Raw genomic sequence first — 12,675 nt, 5'->3', positions numbered from 1 at the left:
CCATTTCCCATGGTGCACGTTGAAAACATGCAGAAAATATCTAACAAGAGTTCAAAATGCATAGTTTTAATGCCTGAACAATTAACACTCAGGTAAGAAGATAATTGTATGAAGTTTTAAAGAGCTTATCAAAATTGAATCAGCCTTAGTAAGTCAGGAAAACATATTTCACAGATATAACAAGCTCAAAGCAAAGATACTAGTAATCAATCTGCCCAGCAATTCCCACTTTACTCCTAACTTCAACGAAAGCAGATCATGGTTAAATGAATGTGATCGCAATCACATTTAAGGATAGATGGAAACCTAAGTTAATACCCAAGTGAATGTGAAAGTTCATGGTCTTTCCCCTTTCAATATATGTATGTCATAAATTGGTTGGGCAACTGGGTACCAGTTTTTGGAGGGTTTTTTCTGCATAATAGTTCACAGGCTGAGTAGTGTATCAAAATGTTTTGGCCCAATTTTCATAAGCAGCAAACCTTCATACCCAAATGAATGAGAATTCATGAAAGACCTAGTGTTTAGCCATGTGGTATTTTTCCCTGAAAAAATAAACCTGAGTCTCTGACCATTTATGAACATACCAGATTGCAGTAGGCACTTCATTGGGGTATTATTCCCTTTTTCTGGGAATAATGTAGAATGCAAAGCTGTAATTGGTGTTTTCTGTGCAAATTTTCTTTAAAAAAATCACACAGTGACAGCGGTCAGTTAAATTATGCTGACACCCAACTGCTAGGTGCTAATACATTTGTAGTTATATAAAGATGCTTCTTATTTTATAATACATTCTGCCATAGCTAGAATGTAGAAAAAACTGGTTTGATAATCTGAATGTTGTAGAACTTGTAATTGTGACAAAAGTATTCTAATTATAGATACTCTAACTAGTTTATAGTAGATACTGTAAGTTGTCAGACTAGTTCACTTTCTCCTTCTTTCCCATTTCCTACAACATAGGCCTTGTCATTTTGTTATAGTGAGAGTTCCTAGACTTTGGGTTAGGGGCCACCACCAGAAGACCACTGAAGTATTTTGTTTGTGTCTTTGATCAGCTAGCAATATGAATGGTGCAAATTCAAGGAGCTTTCTGAATGTTTACTATCCTGGTGAAAGTTTGGAACCATAAATGACTCAGTAGTAGATGCTTATGTAAAATATTTGGAGCCTGTGATCTACAAAGCAGTTTGCACTCAAACTATTGAGTGCTTTGCTTCTAAACAAAGGGCTACAGGGGCCAGTCTTCAAATAATCCACTTTGGCACAGAGCTCTGCTTCTTAATGATAGAAATGTGCTAGCAGGTGTACATAGCTGGTAGAGAGGAAAGGTTACTCTGTACATGATCACAAGAGCTCTTTTCTTTACTGTTGCTTCATATATAGCTGAAGTTTAAATTGAATTCTTCTAATAATAATAATAATAATAATATAGAAAATAATCACTCATATCATATTCATCAAAGAGAGGGACTTAAGATGGTATTAACATATTATAATTTCCTAGACATTTGAGTGATTATATTCCACATTGCTATATTGGACTAGTTCCTTGTTCTGGCAGTCTTATTAGTATGAAAAATAGCATTGCTGCTTTCTAGCAAAAAAAAAAAAGGCACCTGGTTTGCTCTCCCTTGGCGACTTGGATTTCATTAGTAAGTTTCTCCAACCACAATGGCAATTTGCCAAAATTTACTGTACCAGAGATATATGAATAGAGTCGTATTGTTCCACCACAGTTTTGTTATCACAAATCTGGCAGCAAGTAACATGAATCTAATAAAATTCTTAAATACAATCCTCCCCCAGGCTCAAACAGTGAAAATAGCTGACTAAATTTTTTAGCAACTGTTTGCCTAGTTGTGGTGTTGACCTCCTTTAGTACCTCATCCCAGAATCCTACTACATGCAGACACTCCCAGCACAGATGAATGTAAGTACCCTGTCAATAAGTGCTGAGTACTGTTTTGTTGTGCTAGAGGTCAAATTAGATATTTAAGGAATGAAAAATTATGTGAGGTACTTTTCATCCTGACACAGCCTTTGTTGTCACCCTAATTCCACGAAGCATGGGTTCTTGTAAAAAAAATCAACAGGGGTTAATCTCCCAGGTACCCATGCATTTCACAATCCAGTGTGCATAAAAGCAGAAGGGCTCAAGAGCCAAATAAGATTTTTGCAAGACAAAGTTCTAGATGGAACTTGCTGAGTGGAGAGTGTGTGGAAACACTCCTCTTAAGACAGGAGAGAAAAAAATTATATGAGGCCACTTTATTGTGTTGGATATTGTAAGGAACAGATAGATAGATTTTTTTTAATGTTAACTATCATAACAAGCATATTGTACTCCTCAAATGTGAAACATGGTCTGGCAGCAAGTGTTTTTAATATCAGAACCATCCAAAATACTTAACCCCCAAACAGACACACACACACTTTGTTCTTGAACCCCTCTGTGGCAGAAGCAGTCCTGTTTTTCTGTGTAATTTAAACTATGCAGGTAAATGCAGCTCCCTTCATTTGGTTGAGAGCCCCTCCAGCTCATTTCCCACTTGCTGAGGAGTGGCATAGATGCCCCCAAAGACAGGGATTATTGATTAATTCTGCAAGAGCATTGTTTTGAAATGGTACTGAATGCCTTCAGAAACTTTAAAGGATTACCTATCCCAAACTTTGTAGCCTTCCTCTTTAAGATTGCTGACAAAAGATGGCAGGCCCTATAACTGCCCCTACAACCTTTGTTTCTGAGATAAGCAGAAAGTTATCAGCATTTTGTTAGAAATGTTAGAAAGCTAAACCCAAATGTTACATTTGTTCTTACTCCCCTTTAACAGTGGCCTCACTTTATTTTCTTTTAAACCTACCCATGCTGAAAGATGTGTTAACATTTTTTGCTTTCTGTTTCATGTGTTAAGAACTTTGCAAAATAAGAACTTTCCAACACTGTTTGATCATATCTTGCTTGCTTCAGATTTCCCACTTGGCATCTATTGCAAAAACTGTTGCAAAAACTATTTCCAGCTCTACTTAGCTTGGACTTTTTTTTTTTAAAGAGAGTTTTCACTTAAACATACAAACACTGTGATATTCTAGGAGCTGTTACTTAGAGGAACTTTCTGTATCTTTGATCAGTGCGTGAAAGGAAAGGAAAGACTAGCTTCCTGGGTTGTAATACAATAGTCCTTTCAAATAAGTGACACAAAGTGTAGAGGATTTTGCTGTTATATTTAGGAAGGGAAAATATTTTGCACATAAACAATCAATATTGTGATGACCTGGTTGTTGCTGATTTTACTTTAAGAAATCCTTAGAACTTTGGCACATCAACTAAATTAACAAACATTCATTTTGATTATTATTATTTTAATTCTATGCAGATCTAGTAACATTTCAATGTTTAGATGAATTCATTTTAATACCGGTAATAAAACCACATTTAAAGATTTCTAACTCAAATTTATCAGCCTTATCAAAAATCTGGCATTGTTCTTCTAAATCAAGAGCACTTTTGGAATGACTTTGCAGCTAGCACTGAAAATATAAATATATGTTAAAAGTGACACATCTCAAATTCTTACCCTGTTTCCTTCTGGTTTCTCTCTTCAATCTTGAGAATTGCTTTAAAGATAGCAATAAAAGATTCACTGACTAGATCATCCAGAGAAATAGTGACATCACTGATTGCAGCAAAATAAATGCATTCATTCGCGATGAGGGTTATCTAGTTTTTGTTGCATGAAAAGCTTCATGCATTTGGTACTGTGCTTGGACGGATAACATAAGAAGGCTATTGCAGTCCTGTTACTTCCTTATTGTTTAAATTCTTGTTCCTTTAATTTGCTCGCTGAATCAAAGCCGTCGGTCCCCATGCTATGGACACTCAGGGACAATAGGCTGCAGCACCGACTTGCTTTTCAGGAGCTCTGGCTCTTTGCATTTCAGTTTTGAAGCTTTCAATCCATCATTTCAAGCGAAGCTAAAACAGCCCTATTTGAACTTCAGCTTCTTTGTGGTGGATTTACATGCTGGAGGAGGGGGGGGGGGAGATAATCAAGCATGCGTTAAGCAGACAAGTTCTGGTTGGATAAGCTCCGCTTCCCCCTCCCACACGGGCAAGGGATCCACCAGCAAGAGACACATTCAGGGCCTCCCCTTAACCACAAACAGTAGAGGGCTGGCTGAAGCCAAACTTTTACCCGGTGATGTCACAGCTCTCCACAGCTTGGAGAAATCTAAATGTGCAGGAGACTGCCTCCCTGGACTTTGTCAGAGAGCAAATGCTGAAAAGCTATGAAAGATATGAATGCTTCATACAGCTTTAACCGCTGCTGTTTAATGCAGGGTGTAGTTCTCTGTCTAGGATTATGTAATAGATTTTTAACTAACCCCCCCCCAACTAAAAATAAAAGTGGGCGGTGTGTGTGGGAGAGAGAGCTGAATAACTGTGACTCATTCTTTATAATAGAGTGTAGAACTTGCATTATAATACCTAGAAATGAGATTAATGGCTAAGCATTCACTATTTTCATTGTAATTGGGCTGGATGTGTGTGCTTTCTCCCTCATCCCACCCCCATGCATTCTCTCTCTCTCTCTCTCTCTCTCTCTCACACACACACACACACACACACACACACTTCAACTCTGTTTCTCCCTGCATACCCCCATGCCCTTCATTTTCCTGGAAGTGCAACAAAATTATCCTTCAATTTTGCCCAAGGGGCTGCTTTTAATTACTCCTGCCCCTAAGGGAAGCAGTAGTCTCAAAACTTGAGAGAGCCTGCTTATTGGTCCAGGCCCAGGGGATGAGATTTACCTGTACAACTATGTACAAGTTGCTACACAATTTCTGTAGAAAGAATTATTGCATTGCTTGCATGATAGACTATATGTGTTTTAGGTTCTAATCCCATCCTTCTTCCAGGGTTTAGGAGAAATTGACAAGGAGCGATAAGAGTTCTACATTTTATAAAGGGAGGAAATCCTTATTACCATAGGACACCCACTAAAGGGTGTGTTATTCATTGTGGGAACGTGGGTAGCATTGTGGGCTCTTGGGTTTGCCGGTTGGAAGGCCAGCAGTTCAAATCCTTGCGACGGGGTGAGCTCCTGTTGCTCTGTCTCAGCTTCTGCCAACCTAGCAGTTTGAAAGCACACCAGTGCAAGTAGATAAATAGGTACTGCTGTGGCAGGAAGGTAAATGGCATTTCTGTGTGCTCTGGCTTCTGTCACGGCTTCTGTTCTGTTGTGCCAGAAGCAATTTAGTCATGCTGTCCACATGATTGGCGGTCCGCCTTCCGCCTCCCTCTCAGCTGCAGGGCAACTAAGGGGGAGGTGGCAGGCAGACACGAGCCCCACACGGCTTGAAAGGGTGGTGCAGTGCCTGCAGGCTCCTGAGCCACCCAGGAGAGATGCATGGCTCAGATGTGCTTCAGGCCCCACGGTAAGTGGCACCCCCCTGGGTGAGTGGTGCCCAGGGCAGCCCACCCCCAGCTACACTGTTGCACATGATCCAGATAGCTGTCTGTGGACAAACACTGGCTCCTCTGCCTGAAGTGAGATGAGTGCTACACCCCGTAGTCATCTTTCGCTGGACTGAACTGTCCAGGGGTCCTTTACCTATTCATTGTGACCCTATGTGAAGTCAGCTGGCTTTTAATGTACTTCAGATTACATGTTAGTGGCTGCCTGCTTTGTCATGCAAATTCTGGGACCAATTTCAAACTGTTAACTGATTTCCACATGTCGCACACTGACATTAACCTTAGGCATGGAACTATGTTAGCAATGCTTCCAAGTGCACATTTGTCATACTGAAAAAATGTACAGTTCTGGAAAGTGTCTCCCTTATCTGTCTGTCTTTGAAAGGCACTTGGTTGAGAATAACCAGGAAAGATTTACTGAAGAAAGAACCAAACATTTTGAATCCATAGCTTGGTAGTTCATATCTACTGTACTTTCCTGGATGATCAGTGTTGATCTGTAGCAGCAATACTTTGATTTGTATTGCGGTGAATACAGTGAAAATTTGTGGGCTGTAGGACTTCTGGTTTGCCGCATATCGCATGCAAGAACCTCTCTGGATGATGGTCACTTTGCCCACCCAGCCCTCTTTTCAAACTCAACTTTAATTTATTTCATACAGTACTTACACTTACTAGACACCTTATTATTTTTATTTTTTAAAGGTGTAGACATCATACGATACATTCTAAACATGACAATTATACAATAAAAATCAACAACAGATAAAAGTGAGGATAAGACTATCGATGGCTAATGATCACAATAGCTATGTTCTGCTTCCACTGTCAGTGGCAGTATGCCTCTGAATACCAGTTGCTAAAAATTGCAAGTGGAATCTTAGATGCCATGATAATCTTTAATCATTTGGTAATTAAAATCCTTGACCCATGTGTTTAATTGGCATGAGTTCTCACTATAGGTATATTAAGCAGCAGGCTAGCTGGTGGTGACTAGAAGGCTTGAGAGGCGTTATTTCCCCATTCTTAAACTCCATAGCTCTTAAGCGCCTCTCGGCTTGTGAACAAGGAGAATCTCAAAGTGTACCTAAGAAGAACTCCTGGCTGTATTCTGTTCAAGCATTTCAATGTGGAAAAACAGTTCAAGGTAAGGGAACTGTACATTTTTCCAAAAAGAAAAGGATACTGGTGACCTTTCCAATGTTTATGATACTATCTGAGGAAATTTCATATTAGTAGAACTTGGCTGGACCCCAGTAATTGCTTGCTACCGATGGTAAGTGATTTTGCAGGGTTCATTTGATTGATCACTATTCATCTTTGAGAAATTACAATTCAATGACAATTTGTGAAATTGCAAAACCTGCCACCCCATAAATCTCATGCATTTGGGTTCATTTTGTTTATATCTGAAGTCTAGGCTACAAAGCACAAATAATCCTGATGGAGCCAATACGTGGGCCTGTGGAGATTATATGTAGCCTTTCCAGATGAAATCGGTTAAGCCCCAGTATTGACTGCTTTTAAAAAGAAGAAGAACCAGAAACCTGTGGCTTTCAGTTGTTTTTGGACTCCAGTTCCCTTCAGCCCCAGCCAGCTTGGTCACTTATACTGGTAGGGAAGAAGTGGGTGATAGGAGATGTAGACTGGCAACAATTGGAGGGCCATAGGTTCCTTATACAGTACCTGTGATTTTATGAATTGTTTGTTGCTTTTGGTGGTCTCAGGCCACGGTGCATGATGCAGCCCTCTGGGCCTCTCTTTCTGGCCTTCAGGACTATCCCCAGACCAGACTGTTCACTGGTTCTGCTCTGACAGAACAACAGCCCTCAGGTGCTGTTGCCTGGATAGAATGTGTCCTTGAATTGTGGTGATGGGGCTTGCCTGGGTGGAGCTGGGTATGTGGAGATGCTTGTTTATTGAAAGCTCTGAATTCTTTGTGCCTGTAATGTAGCCTATTATACAAAGTTGCATCCGTTACTCTGCCCACTGAGTCATGCCCACCACTATCATGCAGCTCTGGAAGATTTCCCAGCCCTGTTGCAAAAATACAGGGTGATTCACAATGAAGCATACAGTTTAAACACACTATAAAAAAGAAGAATGTAATATATCTTATGTTACCTGTAATAGAATTGCAGGCAGATGTTTAAAGTTTTTTTTTTTAGAAACAGTCACATATGTTCTATGTGTGCACCCTTTGTAACACGGCACACATCAAACCGGTAATCCACTTCTACCCAAATGCAACTCACCCTACATGTTGATTATCCCGGGCTTCGTTGAATGGCGATGCAAACACTATCGATGACTTCTTCCGATATATACAGTTGTTCAGGACTTCTAAGTTTGAACAAACGGCCCATAGTTTCAAATTTTTTTATGCCAATCGTAGATACACTTTCTGCTTGGAGGTTTTTTTTTCCAAATAGTGATCTAAACTGCACAACACAGATTCTGTTTTGCTCAATTCAAGAACACAAAACGCCTTCTCCATTGCAGACACAGCCATTTTGCCTGACTTGTCACATGACACGTGCACTATCGTCTATGTCATTTCCCTCAGTAGCGGAACACAAACTTTATGAGTACATCTACCTCACGGTTCGCAGTTGTTGTCCATATCATCGCCTGTTAGTGTCTTACAGCACCTGGAAACTGTATACAGTACTTCATTATGAATCCTATACTTACAGTGTTTCTTTAGTGTTCACAAATTACATTTGTAGTGCAGTAAAGAAGTTTTAAAAAATTAAAGCCATTTGTTAGAAGGAAACTACTGGTTTGTAATATATTAATGCAGTGAATTCATGGCTAGCTACTGTATGGCAGGAATAGCCAACCTGGTGCTACAGTTGTCATCCCACTGGCCATTCTGGCTGATGCTAATGAAAGTCAGGGTCCACAACATCTGGAAGGCACCTTGTTGGGCTGGCCAGTTTGTGTCGATAACTACAAACTGAATCTTTGTGTGAAAGCCTTGCCTTATTTGTGCAGGACCTTGAATGCCAACTGTTTGGATGCCAGTCAGACCATTGAAATGCCAAGTTAACCTTACCTAACCATGCTGTGACCCCTTGTTAATTGAAGCTGTTTGGTGATGGTTTTGTTGAATTAAGCATCTATCCAAGATTAATCCAGTATTGGTTAAAGACAAAACAACAACCCAGACTGCTCCTTTAGATTGGCCCCAACAACCACAAGGGAAAATATGTCATTGTTAAAGTCTGACAAAATCAATATTAACAAATAGTTGACCCTAGAGTTTCAGTGTTCAGGGCAAACTTCATTAATATAAGAGCAGCCTGGAAGGTTCCAGCTGGCTTTTACTAGCAGGACCAAATTCTTGGGACAGCTATATAATAGATGTAGCATATCTCATAAATGGAAAACTAAACGCCAATAAAAATAACAACTATGCTTTCATGCAGCCTTTAATTCCCTTTCTCAAACCATTGTTTTCAGCACTTCCTGTTGATGAACAAGAACCATTATTGCTTAGACTCCAAAAGGTTCAAAGCTTAATTTACTTGCCTCTGGGCTCAGGGAACAAGTGATTCATCAAACGTGATTTATCTGAGACTGGATTTTCTGTAGGGTAGAATTTCTCAAGTGGATAAGCATGGCTGAGATTGTGTTCTCTTCACAGCATCCTGATACAAATTTCCATTCAGAAAAGGAACACAAATTTGTAAACCATTTGTAAGAAGATGCTGTGCTATATGCATAACAGTATCACATGAATCACATGAATCTATGTTACAGTATTTTGCTTGGTCTGTTTCTTTCAATTTCCTTATTGTTCAAGTTGCTGCTTCAAGGGAGAATTCTAAGCACAAAAGAAATTTTGCAATACTGTTCTATTTACTGCACTTCAAAAGTAATGAATCTGCAGTTATTACTAGATGAAGTTAAGGTTTTATGTCTCCTTTAATAATGATAGTTGGCTAGTAGAACAAACTAGATGCTTCTCATGGAGACAAAACCAAGAGGAATTGGGTTTTCATTTTTATAGCAGCTGACAAATTAGCAGCTGACAAATGTGACTTTGCATTTTCCTGTTTATATGAAATATGCAGATTACACTATGATATAGTTCACCCAAACAAATGAGACCAAAAGAAGCCAATGTTTAATTACAACAACTTGGACCTCAAATATCTGCAAGAGTGCATTCTCTCCTTTTACAGTCAGCAGAAAAGACTCTTCTTATAGTGCCATCTCCTTTGCAACTGAGAGGTGATGGCTTGCAAGAGAGCCTTCTCCATAATGACCCCAAACCTAGAATTCACTCCCATTCACCTGTGTCAGGGGCCAACTTTTTATAACCTTAGGCGGTCACTGAGGATGCACCTATTCTTCCTGGCCTTTGCCTTTTGGATTTAACTTCATATCCCTCTATATACTGAAAGCTGTTAGCAAGTTGTTAAGGCCCAAACGGAAGAGTGACAGGAGCACCACATCATCAGCAGACAGCAGACAATATATGTTTTTATTCTTAATTGTTGGGGCGGGAGATTGTACCTGTGTTAAGTATGGCATCATGTCATTTATATAAAAGTTAAAAAGTGGGGAGGGGGGAGCAATATGCAGCCTTGTTTCACACCTTTTGATGTCTTGAATGCCTCTAACAGGCATCCCGTTACACCCACTCTAACTCCGGTTTCAGTGCCGTGATATAGTTCATGGATTAATAATAATAGTCTAAGGTCTATATTAGCATTTGAGAGTTTCTCCCACAGTTCTTTGAAGATTAGCCTTGGTGAGAATTTACCACTAGCACTTGAAACCTAGAATGGCCTATATTCCCATACTTATATAGCAGAAATATGTTTTCACATTCCCATGAATTCATTACATTATGTATTTAGCGGGAAAGTGTGCCTTATTGGGAAAGACTGGATATCTCCTGGTACACTATTAACTAAAATCGTATAATGAGAACAGCCCATAGCCTAATCATTTATGTCAGTGGTTTTGTTTCTAATGCAAATTTGCCTGAAAAAGTGAAGCAGTGAAGTTTTAACAGGAAAAAAGTATTGCATGCAGATGACAGTGTTGACTGAAGCATGTTCTGCTGATGAGCTGCTTCATGAACTATTTAGAGGGAAACCACAAAACAGCTCTTTCAGGGGACGCTCCTTTCCTCTGTGAACTATTTGAAAGTCAAACTATTGTTCGTAAACTGAACTAGACTGTGTTCTTTCTTCTGCTACAAGCATAGCCCTCCATGTCCTTGGAGACAAGTGGGGAGGGCAACTTTGTACAGTAGGAACTTGAAGCTCCTTTGATGCTTCTGCAGCTTCTATCCCCTCCTTTTCTGCTTCATCTGCTGAGTCTGAACTGCTTTCTGCATCTGGCTCTTCTTGCTCACAAAAGCCTGTTGTCTCTTCAGCCTCCAAACATTCCTCCCTGCCCCTTTGCCCTCTGACCGGTCTTCAGTGTCCTGCCACCAGTCCCAGGGCTCTGAGTCTTCCTCCTCTGAGGTTTCCCTAGGGGTTTCCCCGGCTGGTGCCTCTCACCACTCCTCTTCATCCATCCAGTCCCTGACACCAGGGGGAATACCCAGCCCCAGACCAAATTGAAAACAGGGCAAAGAGGTATGGACTTATGGGAAAGTGTAGCTGGGCCCAAATGTTTGTGGAAGTACATTACTAAATCATCAATTGAAATATACATTATCCCAAACTGTATAAATATTTGCAAAATCCTTGCATACACATATCAATGAATCTTTCTGGTTAAGAATGTTACTAGTCATACCTTCAAAAGCTTTTGATTTTTCACAGCAACACAGCTGCTGTGAAATCTGCATTCTGTATTATTTTGATATTGCTGTGTTAAAAGGCTTTTCTATAACCCAGTTGATTTCCATGACATTTTCTTGGTAAAATCTGTGTGTTTTAACATGTCAAACATTAGTCATTATTTTGAAGCAAAACACTTGCTTCAGGGAATTGAATTTTAAACCATAATATATGCCTGTTCCTCTTGTCTGCTTCAAGTCTACTTTATGCTGTATATTTTCAAATGGAATGTTAAATGTTGGACAATTTGGAAATAGCACTTAAAAGAGATATTGTAAACTTTTTTCTGATTGCTATCTTAACATGTGAATAGACTTCTTGGAGCAGTTATAACTTGCAAAAGAATCATCTGAATCCTATTTCTCAAAAACAAGTCATGCAAACAAATATCATTTCTTTTCTTTTTTGAGTTATAAGCATGGTGGATCAGGAGAATGCTGTGGACATAGTGTATCTTGATTTCAGTAAGGGTTTTGACAGAAGTCCCCTATGATATTCTTGCAGAGAAGCTGGTAAAATGTGGGCTGGATGAGGTAACTGTTAGGTGAATTTGTAACTGGTTGACTGACCAAACTCAAAGAGTGTTCACTAATGGTTCCTCATCATCCTGGAAAAAAGTGACAGGTGGGGTGAAAATATAGCAATGCGTGATGTGTGTGTGTGTGTGTGTGTGTGTGTGTGTGTGTAAAACAGAATAAATTTGATTGAGCTAAAGCTACGTAAAAGTGGGGAGAAATTTGACACCTGCCTAATCTCACATGCAGATATGGGAGTGGGCACCCTTTGAGGTGTGTGTTACACTTTGTTATAGGTAGTTCTAAATTCTGCTTCACAGACTTAATAATAATAATAATAATAATAATAATAATAATAATAATAATTTATTATTATTAATAATAATAATAATAATACCCCACCCAGCCGGCTGGGTTTCCCCAGCCACTCTGGGCGGCTTCCAACAGAACATTAAAATACAATAATCTATTAAACATTAAAAGCTTCCCTAAAGAAAGAACTTCTGGTATCTTAATAGTTTTGTTTATTTTTAAAGCAATACAATTTGTAATTTCATTTTGGAAATTTCCATTGATTGGTGTAGTTTCCCCCATGTACAAAATGTCTGCCTAACTCAGAGCTTTCCAAACTTTTCACATTGGTGACACACTTTCTAGACATGCATCATTTTGTGACATGGTAATACAGTTTTACTAACAAACTGGAGGTAAAACTAACCCCTTTCCAGCCTTGTGATGAATGCAGGGAGTGTTTGGTGGCACACCTACACACTGTGGCCACCGCGCTAAAGTGTCACGACACACAGTTTGGAAAGCTCTGGTCTAACTGATTGCCTTCTTTCCTTGAAAGACATGTGTTGGCCAGAAGGAT

At 39.5% G+C, this 12,675-nt stretch overlaps 2 protein-coding genes across 14 annotated transcripts in view; one reads left to right on the top strand and one right to left on the bottom strand.

Moving 5' to 3' along the window:
* Positions 1 to 4,139, bottom strand: part of ANGPTL2 (angiopoietin like 2) — a 30,365-nt gene extending 26,226 nt beyond the window's left edge. The window contains exon 1 of the mRNA XM_035113383.1: positions 3,579 to 4,139. The gene's annotated coding sequence lies outside the window, so the exon portion shown is untranslated. The remainder of the gene's footprint in view (positions 1 to 3,578) is intronic.
* Positions 1 to 12,675, top strand: part of RALGPS1 (Ral GEF with PH domain and SH3 binding motif 1) — a 208,806-nt gene that overhangs the window by 114,363 nt on the left and 81,768 nt on the right. The gene's annotated exons all lie outside the window — the stretch shown is intronic.

This window comes from Zootoca vivipara, chromosome Z (genome assembly GCF_963506605.1).
Source record: "Zootoca vivipara chromosome Z, rZooViv1.1, whole genome shotgun sequence".
NCBI lineage: Eukaryota > Metazoa > Chordata > Lepidosauria > Squamata > Lacertidae > Zootoca > Zootoca vivipara.
Note: the sequence above shows the minus strand (reverse complement) of the source record. Positions and strands in the feature narration are given on the sequence as shown.